The sequence below is a fragment of the Pristiophorus japonicus genome, chromosome 15 (assembly GCF_044704955.1).
Source record: "Pristiophorus japonicus isolate sPriJap1 chromosome 15, sPriJap1.hap1, whole genome shotgun sequence".
Lineage (NCBI taxonomy): Eukaryota > Metazoa > Chordata > Chondrichthyes > Pristiophoridae > Pristiophorus > Pristiophorus japonicus.
In genome coordinates, this window is record NC_091991.1 from 81801566 (window position 1) to 81815228 (window position 13663).

General features: G+C 46.6%; 1 protein-coding gene across 13 annotated transcripts in view; it reads right to left on the reverse strand.

Annotated features, from left to right (window-relative positions):
* Positions 1–13663, reverse strand: part of nrcama (neuronal cell adhesion molecule a) — a 403020-nt gene that overhangs the window by 237297 nt on the left and 152060 nt on the right. For all 13 annotated transcript variants that reach the window (XM_070900654.1, XM_070900650.1, XM_070900653.1 and 10 more), the window contains one exon: positions 12888–13008. The gene's annotated coding sequence lies outside the window, so the exon portion shown is untranslated. The remainder of the gene's footprint in view (positions 1–12887; positions 13009–13663) is intronic.

Here is a 13663-nt window from a genome sequence, read left to right on the forward strand (position 1 = left end):
TAAAAAGAAAACTGCCAAACAGGCGGTGAGGTCAGAGTTCAGTGAAACAAAATCTCATTTCAACATTTGCTTTACAGACCATCAATATTTGGACACAGGGAATCGCAGCACTGCCTCTCTCTACTCTGTCCATGTAAAGCAAGGGGCCCAGATTTCATGGTGGTAATGATGGCGAAACTGTCAGCATTCGCTGTCATTACCCCTCTAAAAGTGACCGCAACGTCAGGACATAACACGGAAATCCCAAAGTTGCGGCCATTCATTCCCTGCTCCGCCACAGGCTGCAACTGTGCAACTCCCCATAGCCGGCAATCAGTGAAATCAGTTGAACTGACGAAAACATCCCCTTTTCTGCTCTAATATCGCTATTAACGACTCTATTAAAAAGTTAGTCTTTATTGGAATAGGTGTAACTGGGGTTAAAACCATTCTGGCCCTGAAAAACTAATGTTATGTTTGTGGAATGTCAAATTTCTCCACTATGATAAAAATTATGAGATTTTTTAAATAATAAAAATATTTTAATTTTTCTTTAAGTTAATTTATGATACTTCAGCTTCTACCTTAACTCCATGTGTATGTCCCAATCTTTATTTCGTTCTCTGTAAAAATTTCAAACAGTGAAATGACAATCAGTGCTTTTTATTTCCTGGTTTGCTGTCTGTGAGAATTCTTCAGTGTGATTGGCTGCTTAGACAGCGCGATGATATCACTGCTGCTGTATGTGAAGGATCCCCTTTGACAGCGCTACAATCAAATTGAAGTCGAGAAAGCTAACATTTTCGTCACAGAGGTTCGAGAGATGTTTGTGGGAAGCTTTCTTCGAGGTCAGCGCCGATTGCTGTTACTTCACTGCTGGCCACAAATTCTGGGTTAAGAAGTCGAAGGGGGCTCACTACATCCAACAAAGCAACCTGCAAGCTGTGCATTTACTTCTGCACCAGATCTTTAAGACAAGGACTCCTCCAATAGTGTAACCTCAACAATTCACACCGGCTTTATTTTCTCTCATGATTTGTCCAAGTGTCCTGAATTCAGTGGACACAGGTTGGGTTGCCAACTCAGTTTGGCTGTATTCCTGGAGGTTTCAGTATGTGGCGCCCCACCTCCCAGTGCCCCACCCCACATTTTCCCCATTGGTCGCCCTACTCGTCCATCCCGGCAGCGCACCGCCATCCCACGGCCAATCGGAAAGCGATTAGACTCATTAATTAATCGGACGATCCTTGACTATCAACATAATAACATAAGAAATGGAGCAAGAGTAGGCCATATGGCTCCTCGAGCCTGCCCTGCCATTTAATAAGATCATGTCTGATCTGATCATGGACTCGGCTCTACTTCCCTGCCCGCTCCCCATAACCCTTTATTCACTTATCGCTCAAAAACCTGTCTATCTCCGCCTTAAATATATTCAATGACCCAGCCTCCACAGCTCTCTGAGGCAGAGAATTTCACCTCATCTCAGTTTTAAATGGGAAGCCCTTTATTCTGAGACTATGTCCCCTAGTTTTAGTTACCCCCATGAGTGGAAATATCCTCTCTGCATCCACCTTGTCGAGCCCCCTCAGTATCTTATGTTTTGATAAGATCACCTCTCATTCTTCTGAACTCCAATGTGTGTAGGCCCAACCTACCTTCATAAGTCAAACCCCCTCATCTCTGGAATCAAACAGCCATTTTCCCCATAAACTTCAATATTTTAATAACTAATAAATGAAAATTTAAAAAAATTATTTTTAATGTCCCTGTGATTTCCCTCCAGGGTTGCTCACAGCAGTGTCCAGGAGATTGGCAACCCTAGGCACAGGTCTTGGTGATCGCCCCCACCCTCACAACACATTGTACCGTCGACACTGGGGAAGAGGCTGTTTTATCCTCCATCTACTGCAATGGACCATTCAAATCTCGACAGGGCTGGCTCAAAACAGAGGGCAGATTTCCTCTGTTCAACATAAGTAGCCCCACACTCAAGGAAGTGACAGCACCGTGAATGCGTGGGCCCATACACAGGCTTTCAGAATTCAGAAAGAACAGACTCCCCTTTATGTAGAACTTTAGCAAGTCCTTCAGACAATAGGAACAGGAGTCGGCCATTTAGCCCCTCGAGCCTGTTCTACCATTCCATTAGATTATGACTGATCTGTACCTCAAATCCATTTCTCCATTTTTGCTCCCTATCCTGTGATACCTGACAAAAACTTCAGTCTTGAAAGTTCCAATAGACCCAACATCCAGAGTCTTCTGGGGGAAGAGAGCTCCAGATTTCCACTACCCTTTGTGTGAAAAATGTGTTTCCCGATTTCATTCCTAAAAGGCCCGGCTCAAATGTTTTAAGATTATGCCCTCTTATTCTGGATTCCAGCACCAGAGGAAATAGTTTCCCTGCAGCTACCATATCGAACCCCTTTATTATTTTAAAACAGTGCGATCAGATCACCCTCCAAGTGCTTCACACGTTGAATTACACTTAAGTACAGGGACTGTTGTTATGTGGGTCAATGTGGCAGCCATTTTGCACACAGCAAGGCCCTACAAGCAGCTGGCTCGGAATGGCTGCTGCATTCGCCGACATAGCAGTGATTTAAAGTAGTTCATTGTGTAAAGCGCTTTGGGATAGCTCGATATATGAGGCACGATATAAATGCACGTCGTAATAGTAATTTTAAGGTTATTAAAATGATATGTGCTGCAGTGCAGACTCATTCAATGCTACAGTCCTGCAGATCATACACAGGGGCTCACAACAGGGAAAAAAAATCTTTCACACAGCCGTAAATTGCTGAGAATGCTAACAGAACAAAATGGAAAGCTCCAGAAGCATTGCCTGCCACATTACAGATGAAAACAAAGCCACAAATGGTCGGCTTATTTTCTTTCTACTTTCGGAACAATTAATGGCATCAGCTCCAAGAACAACAGTCTGCGTGCGTTCCTCTTTAGTTATCCCAACATTGTCACAGATCAATGTCTCTCCTGCTCCCCCCCCCTCCCCACTCTTTTTCTGCGGGATTAGGTTTTTGTAAAAACGGCGTGGTCAGCAGCCAGCCAGTCAGGCGCACGCAGTGAAGTTTACACACCAGTGTGGTGTGACATTCTCGACACGGGCAGGCAACAGGCACCAGTTACCCAACGACCAACCATTAATGGCTCATGACAGGTCTCCTCTTGTCTTTGCTTTCAAAAATAAAAATTGATTATTTTTTTTGGCTGTGATTGTCATTCCACATTCAACACTGGAGTTCACAACCCTCCCCTTTGCCAACTCTGCAGCCAGGTTCCCGAGGAGCTCGGGTACGTAAGGGACTAGTCTGCCCAATGCCGACACTGGCCCGCGCGGTGAATTCAGCTGACACTGATGTGGAATGATTCAAATCCACCCAAGGTCTTCTGCACCACAAAGACGTTTTCGAATTATTGTTCGGCGAGGAGTTGTCCTGTCCCGAGGATCCTGGGGCAGCATCAGCTCCAATGGGCCCAATGATCTGCCATACGGAACCTGGCCTGGTTGGCTTCCAGACCTGCGTTTCAAAGTCCTGCCCAACCCCAGCCAGGCTCGAGAACTCCTTTGTGCATGAATTGCGTACCCTTCGCACCTTAGGCACAACACTTCAAAGTGTTAGAAGTGAGACAAGAAAAAGAAAGCCAGTAAATTTTCCTGCTGTGTTTTGTTGACCTCGAAGGCCTCTCTGTTATGGGCATGAGCCAGGAATTCACCAATCTGCAGAAACTTTCCTCAACAATTAGCCATCAATTAAACCGAAGTGGGACAGGCTCGATCGACCAGATGGTCTTTACCTGTCCCTCATTGTTCGTATGTTCGTGTTATAGAAGGTTAGCCTTAGAAGATGGTGCAACAGACTCCAGATTATCTGTGAATACCACCACAGGACATCAGCCAGAAATACTCCAACAGCACCATCCACCGACTGTGAAGGAAGATGGTGTGTAACAAAAAAGGCTTTAACAGTTTCACCAAGTGGCCATTTCCCTATTTTTGTACCAATTATTCAGATTTCAGCTGCATTGATGAAGGGTCGAGGTAGCGAAAGCTCTCATACTCAAAGAAAGTAATGCATTTCTATTGCACCTTCCACAACCTCAAGACGTCCCAAAGCTTTACAGCCAATGAAGTACTTTTGAAGTGCAGTCACTGCTGTAACGTAGGAAATGCGGCAGCCAATCTGTGCACAGCAAGCTCTCACAAACAGCAATGTGATAATGACCAGATAATCCGTTTTAGGGATGTTAGTTGAGGGAATAACATTGGCCAGGACACCGGGGTTAACACCCCTGCTCATCTTCGAAATAGTGCTATGGGTCCTTCCATCTGAGAGGGAAGACGGGGCCTTGGTTTAACGTCTCATCCGAAAGACGGCACCTCCAACAGTGCAGCACTCCCTCAGTACTGCACTGGAGTGTCAGCCTAGATTTATGTGCTCAAGTCTCTGAAGTGGGACTTGAACCCACAACTTTCTGATGCTGTTTTGTGAGATAGGAGGAAAATAAATGAGCCCAGCAGAGTACTGCATATCTAGAATATGACATTAAAATAAGACAGATTAGAACCAGAGATCATAAATATGTAGTCAAAAATAAGATCAGAAAGAAAGCCTTCACACAAAGGGTGATAAAGATGTGTAATCATTGGTGAGACAGGGCAGTAGAGAAACCTCTGTTGAATGCTAGACTGGGAGAGTCAGAGTCATAGAGAAATGAATTGTGGGTAGGCCGAATGACTACTTCTTACCCTCGATTGTTTTATCTGCATGGCTTCTAACAGGCTCAAGGAGGACAAATGGATTCTGCGGCAGAACCGGTACCTCACTGTACCACATCCTCGGTTATCTGGTAACCTCCTGCTTATAAACCGCAGGACGTCACCTCATTCACGTGAGAAACCGCGCATAAAATGGGCAGGGGATTCGGCTAGCCAACTCTGGCTGGACGTGCTTCAGGTCGTTTCATCACATGAGCCCCACCTCTAACCGCCCCACCCCCACACTCCTGCCATTGGGCGCCTGACATGCCCACCTCCACAGAGCCTTCCCACGCCGACAGGAAAGTGAGCAGAGGGAGCTAGATGAGCACATAAGATCAGCTACAGCTGGAGTACTGTGTGCAGTTTGGTCACAATATTACAGGAAAGATGTGATTGCACTGAAGAAGGTACAGAGGAGATTTATGAGGATGTTGCCAGGAGTGGAGAATCTAAGCTATGAGGACAGATTAGATAGGCTGGGTTTGTTTTCTTTGGAACAGAGGAGGCTGAGGGGAGACCTCATTGAGGTGTATAAAATTATGAGGGGCCTAGATATAGTGGATAGAAAGGGCCCATTTCCCTTGGCAGAGGTGTCAACAACCAAGGGGCATAAATTTAAAGTAATTGGTAGAAGGTTTAGAGGGGATTTGAGGGGAACTTTTTTCACCCAGAGGGTGGTGGGGGTCTGGAACTCACTGCCTGAAAGGGTGGTAGAGGCAGAAACCCTCACCACATTTATAAAGTACTTGGATGTGCACCTGAAGTGCTGTAACCTGCAGGGTTACGGACCTAGAGCTGGAAAGTGGGATAAGGCTGGATAGCCTCTTGTTGGCCGACATGGACACGATGGGCCGAAATGGCCTCCTTCCGTGCTGTAAACTTCTATGATTCTATGATGAGGGAGAAAGGAATAGACGGATATGTTGGGGGTGAGATGGGGTGAGATGAAGAGGGGTGGGAGGAGGCTTGTGTGGAGCATAAATGCTGGCGGAGACCTGTTGGGCTGAATGGTCTGTTTCTGTGTTGTAAATTCTATCCAAAGTTCATTCCTCACCCGAATGGATGATTTTTGACGGTCAGACAAACAGCCTTTTCTCCCCACCGCTGATATTTTTATAACTAATAAACAAGTGTTCAGAGATTGAAAAAAAGACACAATTTATTTTTAATGTCCCAAGAATTTTCTCACAGCAGTGTTCTGGTGATTAATGTTTAATTCCTGGAGACTTCAGGACAATCTGGGAGGATTGCCCCTAGGATAAATGTTCAAAAGTTCCACAGAACTGTAGTGGTACAACAAGCAGACTTGTGCAGTGACAAAGATCCATTGTGGGTAGAATACTGCCCTGTACAACAGCGCTGTGTCCTGAGGCGTCACACTACCCAAGTAGTTGAGGTCAGTGACGTAGGACTCCTTGTTCTTCTGAAATGTGTTGAACTGCAAAAACCCATCCTGAAGTTAGACTTTCCACACGTGAGTATGAGGGGCCTGGAATCACTGCTTCAGCACAGCACAAAATGGCGGCAGCTTCACCCCATTGGGAAACGTAAGCTGCTGATGCCTGCCAGATACTGCCTCATGGTCCAGCAAGGTCTCGAATTTAAAATTCTCATCCTTGTGTTCAAATCTCTTCATGGCCTCACCCCTCATTATCTGCCTCACCTTCAGCTCCACAGCCCTCCGAGAACGTTGCATTACTCCAATTCTGGCCTCTTACGCATCCCCAATTTCCATCGCCCCACCATTGCCGTCAGCCATCTAGGATCTAAGCTCTGGAATTCCCTCCCTAAACCTCTCCGCCTCTCTCTCAAAATTCTTGGGACATTAAAAAAATGGTGTTTTCTTTTCAATCTCTGGACACTTTTGTTTATTAGCTATAAAAATATCAGTGAAATCGGCTGCTTGTCTGACCGTCAAAAATCACCCATTCGGGTAAGGAAGAACCTTTGCATAGAACTGAATAGAATTTACAGCACGGAAACAGTCCGTTTTGGCCCACACAAGCCTTAGAACCTACCTCTTCGACCAAGTTATTGGTCACCTGTCCTAATGTCACTTTGAGACATCCGGTGGTCGTGAAAGGCGCTATATAAATTCAAGTTCATTATTCATTGTTCATTAGATTTATATGTAACCTTCAGGGCTGCTGACCGAGGGCCGAAATGGCCTCCTTCTATGTTTCTAAGTCTTTCTTTCTTTTCAGTCCTGTCTCCCATGATTGCAATTGGTTTTTCTCCCCCTACTCGTATAGTCCAGATGCTGTGCATGTGCACTCATGTTGGACACACGACACCAACAGAAGTGAGGGAAAGTGGCCGCAACAGATCTTGGATTTTTGTTCATGAAGAAAGCAGTGAGCATTATATTTAAACATAGGTTCACTGTGGATGAACCTATGTTACTGATAAAATTAAAATCCCATTGATGAGCATTTGGGTGCTGCACCTTTCTCACTGACCTTTTAAAACTCAGCACTCCTGACTACATCTCAGTGATCTATAGTTTTAAAGAAAAAAAGAGCCAAATGACAAGAGTTAGCGCACATTAAATTCAGATAGCGTGGTTCATTGGGCGAGTTGAATGGTCGAGCTTCTTCTGGGAAAATTTATCTCGCTAAGTAAAGTTTTTTTTCCAGGCTTCCTTCTACATTGGACATAGCTCACTGCTTATAAAACAGAGGGACGCCGACTCAGTCGGACTGGGAGCTCAGGACCAAGTTGACCAAGGGGCCGAGGGACAGTAAATCCAGCATGTATTGCGTGGGTCGAGGTATGAGTCAGCGGCCTTCCTGTAAATTCAGCCCTTCTCCTTTCCCCCTCCCCCCCCCACCCTCGTCTGGATTTCTGGAGCTGCCCGGATCCTGGCTGTGTTGGCGGGTGAGGAACTGGCCAGATTGCACGACTGAAAAGAGACCGGTGGCCGCAGCGGTTCCCCATGGTGATCGGGGGGGGGGGGGGGGCACCTGCCACCATCAATGGAGTGTGCCCGGGCCACGTGGATTTGGAGCAGGGCAGGGCAGGAGGAAAGGGGTTGGCGGGGTGGGGGTGGTGGGGGGGGGGGTGGAAAGAAAAGATGCTTGCCAGTCTCTGGGCCTGCAGCCAGGCCATAGCTGATTGAGATTTTAGGAAAGGGTTTCGGAAAGGGCTTCGAGACCAATTGTAGCATCGCTATTCACTGCCACCCGAGCTCAGATCTGGTAACTCAGCATAGGCCAGGGATCAAACCCAGGCACCTTACTGCTCTTATAGTAACACTAAATTAATAATAAATATATATGCTTAATTGCATAACTAATTTATATTAGTCATCATAACCTTAAACTGAGATGGACGGCAGCATGGTGATAACGGATAAAGAAAGACTTGCATTTATATAGCGGCTTTCATGACTACTGGACATCTTCAAAGTTCTTTACAGCCAATGAAGTACTTTTGGAGTGCAGTCACTGTTGTAATGTGGGGAAACTCGGCTGCCAACTTGCACACAGCAAGCTCCCACAAACAGCACTGTGATAATAACCCAATAATCTGTTTTTTTGTTATATTGATTGATGGATAAATATTGGCCAGGACACTAGGGATAACTCCCCTGCTCTTCTTCTAAATAGTGCCTTGGGATCTTTTAATGTCCACCTGAGAGGGCAGATGGGGCCTCAGTTTAATATCTCATCTGAAAGATGGCACCTCCGACAATGCAGCACTTCCTCAGCACTGCACTGGTGTGTCAGCCTAGATTTACATACTCAAGTTCCCTGGAGTGGGACCTGAACCCACAACCTTCTGACCCAGAAACGAGTGTGCTACCCACTGAGCAACGGTTGACACTGTGTCATAATTAATACTTCAACTCCAAAGAATCTAGCTTTCTCCTTCCTCCCCCCTAGTTTGGAAAGGTTTCAATGAGAGGACAGTGGACGAGAAGCAGTGCCACAATGTAACCTTGTTTTACTCAGCTGAGAAAAGCTTGTTACAGTCATTTGTATCTCATGCGCCAGAACTAGAAGCCAAACACCGGAGCGGCGACATAACTGTTTGACCAATTGTTTCTTTCCCCGAAAGGCCACTGACCGTGCAATTCAAAATGATCTCCCAGCGATATACAAAAAATGCGGTGCGACCCACCACACAGCTGATCGACTCGTTCACTTTCTCTTTAAATATTTGATCTTTTGTGCATGGACAAACGGAAAAGAAAAGCAGACAAGTGTGGTTTCAGCAATGTCTACATTGCACAGAATCAGTCTGCGGGCGTTACTTGGAAAGAGAGAGATTACCGTCGGAAATTGATGAGAAGTACTTGAAGTCGACTGCAGACAAAGCAACACACATGTAAATAAAAGGACATGTAAAAAGGGGGCGAGAGGCCAAAAGAAGCGCCGCCGATTGAAACGTCCTGTTGCGTATTCCAGCGCGCCTCTCTGGAGATGCACTTGTCCAAAAATAAAAGCGGGCGATGATGTCGGACTTAGCGGGAAAGTGTCGAGGGAGTGTGAAGCCAGTCACACAGCTCTCCCTCTGCAGCAGGTCGAGTCCCCACAGGCGCCCCCTCGCAGCAGGCTGCCACAGGCCGGGCCCAGCAACCGCAAGCGAACAGCTTCCTCCTGCCTGCAACACTGTAAACCCAGCCAAAGCTCTCATCTCCCGCAGCAATTCCAACCTACGCTGCCCCGTGCAGCCTCTGCAAACTGCAAACTCGCTGATTATTTCCTTTTATTACAATGCTTGTTTTGGGCGATGGTGTCTAGCCCTGAAAGACTCTGTTGGTGAAGGAGGGCCAAGTATGGGCCGCGGACCCCTGCGGACCCCTGCGGACACCCACCCCACCGGTTTGAGAACTCCTGCCTAACCCACGTGTCCCCAGCAGCCAGTCATGACGAAGGTTAATACAGAGCTATATAAAAAAAATCATGTGTTTTTCTGAGTTGGACTGAATTTTCATTAAAAAATCACGAGATTTGGCAAGACTGTTGTTGTACAGGCTGTACGATCGGCAGAGGAGGTATAGAATGGCTGTCAGCACCTGTTGGAACTGTCAGCCAGCACCTTCAGAAGATCCAGCAAAAATAACAATGGACTTGGAGGGTTCACAGAGAGAGTCTCTCATGTTTTCTGCCCTGATCGGGCGATGTGCAGAGGTTCAATTGTTTTTTGCTTGGTATCTCTGTAATGGAAAGACACAGCTCACGGTGGGGGAAGGGGGAAGAAAGGTTTGGTTCAAATTCAAACAACATTTAGAATGCTGACCGAAGAGCTCAGCAAAGCTTGGCTTGTTCGGTTGCACCCTTGTGCGTTCCTTTACAACAAACAAGTGGGTGAGTAGCACGGCCGAGGGAAGCGCATTGTGTGTCCTGCACGCCATTGTGGAGCAGTTAGACACGGTTCTGTAGACAGGCACACAGTGCAACACTTGCAGCTACATTCCGCTTGAAGCTGGTCATCAGCAAACACCAGAAAGTGGGCAGCCACTGCAACCACATCATTGAAACGGGTTTCAAGGTGATATACAAGCATTTACACGTACAGATGTATTTTCTTTGGCGAGCGTTGAACCTTGCCCCAAATAAATACAGCACAAGGCGCAAGGAAATGGCCTCCTTGGCCGATGGTATTTAACCAGTTTTCTCCTCTACTCCACAAAGTACTGATGGTTTCCAGAGTCCAGTCACACAGCCCATTAGCAGCCCTCAAGTATCTCACCCAAGTGACTATTCTGCGCGCGTGCAAGTTTCAGGCAGTCGGGAACTACGATGAGAACTGCAGCCATCCCAATCCATTGCTCAGCGGACAGAAGAACCCTGCTAATCTCCCAACCTCCCAAGCCAGTCTGAAAAGCCTGGGGAAACGAAAACACCCCCTCCACCCCGCTCCCCTCCCATCCAATCTACAAGGCACCTGTCATCTTGGCTCAGTCGGTCACACGCTCACCTCTGAGTCAGAAGGTTGTGGGTTCAAGTCCCACTCCAGAGACTTGAGCATAAAATCCAGGCTAACACTCCAATGCAATACTGAGAGAGCGCTGCACTGTTGGAGGTGCCGTCTTTCAGAGGAGACGTTAAACCGAGGCCCTGTCTGTCCGCTCAGGTGGACGTAAAAGATCCCATGGCACTATTCGGATAAGAACAGGGGAGTTATCCCCAGTGTCCTGGCCAATATTTATTCCTCAAACATCATTACAAAACAGATTATCTAGTCATTACCTCATTGTTGTGCATAAATTGGCTGTTGTGTTTACAACATTACAACATTGGCTGTGAAGCGCTTTGGAGCTTCTTGAGGCCGAGAATGGCGCTATATAAAGTTCTTTCCTTTTTCTCCTTGCCTGCGAGCCAGCACTCGGAGACCAAGGGGTAAACAGAAACCTGTGTGCCAGGGCTACGTGCAGTCACTGGTCAGGCACTAACTGTGTTGGCAATTCTTGCCCAACTACCAGCCCAAACCTTCCCATTCAGAAATTACTTATAATTACACAATTGATTCTCAAAGATTATTTCAGAGCATTTCAAACTAAAACTAGGTGATACTCTGCTCTCTGCATTCCGTCTGGCAAACACCTGCTGGGTTGAGGTTTGCTTGTTGCAGGCTGTGGCACAAGTAAATTACTGTGTCAAGATATCAATAATTTATATAGTTAAAACTCAGCCTCGCATGAAATGCTGCATTGCAGATAACCCATTTTCCATTTGCTTCCACAAGCACGGAGGAGTCGTTCCATTACTGACAAGAACGAGCCAGATGCAGATACTGAAAATAGGTACCGTTAGGTCCTTCTGTGCACAGAACGGACTTGGCCGTTATGTGAATGGAACCTCAATGCAACGTCCAGGTGCTGCCTTGCGTGCCATTGCACCGTATAGAACAGGAGGTCCCAGCTTTGATCTCTTCAGGAGCCGCAAGGTGTCAGCCGTGGCTCAGTGGGAGCACTCTCACCTCTGAGTCAGAACGCTGTGGGTTCAAGTCCCACTCCAAGGACTTGAGCACATAAATCTCAGCTGACACTCCAGTGCAGTGCTGAGGGAGTGCTGCATTGTTGGAGGTGCCATCTTTTGGATAAGACATTAAACCAACCCTTCATGACCATCAGATGTCTCAAAACACTTTACAGCCAATGGAGTACTTTTGGAGTGTAGTCACTGTTGTAATGTCAGAAACACAGCAGCCAATTTGCACAGAAGCAAGCTCCCACAAACAGCATTGTGCTGATGACCAGATAATCAGCTTTTTTTGTTATGTTGATTGAGGGATAAATATTGGCCAGGACAGCAGGGATAACTCCTCTGCTCTGCTTTGGAATAGTGCCATGGGATCTTTTACATGCACCTGAGAGAGCAGATGGGGCCTCGGTTTAACATCTCATCCGAAAGACAGCACCTCCAACAGTACAGCACTCCCTCAGCACTGCACTGGAGTGTGAACCGACATTTTTTTTGTGCTCAAGTCTCTGGAGTGGGACTTGAACCCACAACCTTCTGACTCAGAGGCGAGAGTGCTACCCACACAGCCACAGCTGACACCACGAGGAGTAGCACCAAAACTTGTGGAAATAGGAAGGAAAAAAACTGGAATTACAGGAAATTAAACTATTAGACCTTTCCTCTTCCTTCAGCATCATTTAATATTAAAATGGAGGATCTCAACGAGTCTGATCAACAGGGATGGCCTTTCAATGACAGCAAATAATTACCATCAACTTGTTTGTTCAACATTATTGATAGCACAATCCAAGGCCCGTCATTTCCAGACTTGCCCTTTCATGGGGTCTATTCAAAGTACCAGTTTCTTTTTAAGGGGGTGGAGGGAAATGAGAGCTGCATGATTTTATTTGCCCCACAACTAAACTGGTCTCTTCTTTCCCATAACTACGCTGTATCAGAACACCCAGCGAATACACCAACGGCAGATCCACACGGTGCCTTCACACACTTCCAGAGCACCTCGTTGGGATCAATAAACGGTTCTTCAAAAGGACAAGGCTGCGTTTGATAGATAGGCCACAGTCAATCAGGAGCCAGGACTTGGACGTGACATCTTTACCTCCGGTGGCCAAGCAATGTTTTGATGCGATAATGATCTCACACATTATGCAAATTGATTGTAATGTGTATGTAAATATACAAATCTTTCTTACCAGATGGTGAGCCCGTCTCTCTTCTCTTCCGTCTCGCTGGCACGTGGAAGCAACTTCAGCTTGATATCTGTTCTCAACAGGGCCCCATCAGTCAAATGTATTCATTTCAAAGCGGCCACTTCTGAAAGGGAAAAAATATCGCCTACAATGAGTCACCTTTCTGTAACCGGACCTGCAATGTATTTGCTTCATGGGTTCTTTGATTAAGAATTCATAGCAACACATTGCTATTAAGAACTAGTTTTATTAGCCAAGGTTAACAATCACACTACACATTACCAGTTCATCCACCAGGCTCACAGCTACCTGCCTCATCGTGGGTCCCCTGAACCCAACTGACTGGGGTTTTATTGAGCCTTGTGAACATCACATGACTGGCTAAGCCACTCCCAACTCAACAGCTCTACAACTACTTTGTGTAGAAAAAATTAAGTGCCCCCTGATTAAAAGGGGGGGGGGGTCACACTGCAAGAACTTTTCAAGCGCCCCCTTTTTTTTTGAGGGCACCAAAAACACAAATTATACAAGTGCCCCCTGGGTGGGGGGGCACTAAAACCGACAAACTTAAACAAATTAAACTTTAGACATTAAAATCAAATTAAAATTTGGTTGTCGGGGGTGATGATGCACTCCAGTCCCTCCGGCGCCCACCTCTCACGGAAGGCTGCGAGCGTACCGGTGGACACCGCGTGCTCCATCTCCAGGGATACCCTGGCTCAGATGTAACCGCGGAAGAGAGGCAGGCAGTCAGGCTGAATGACTCCCTCAACCGCCCG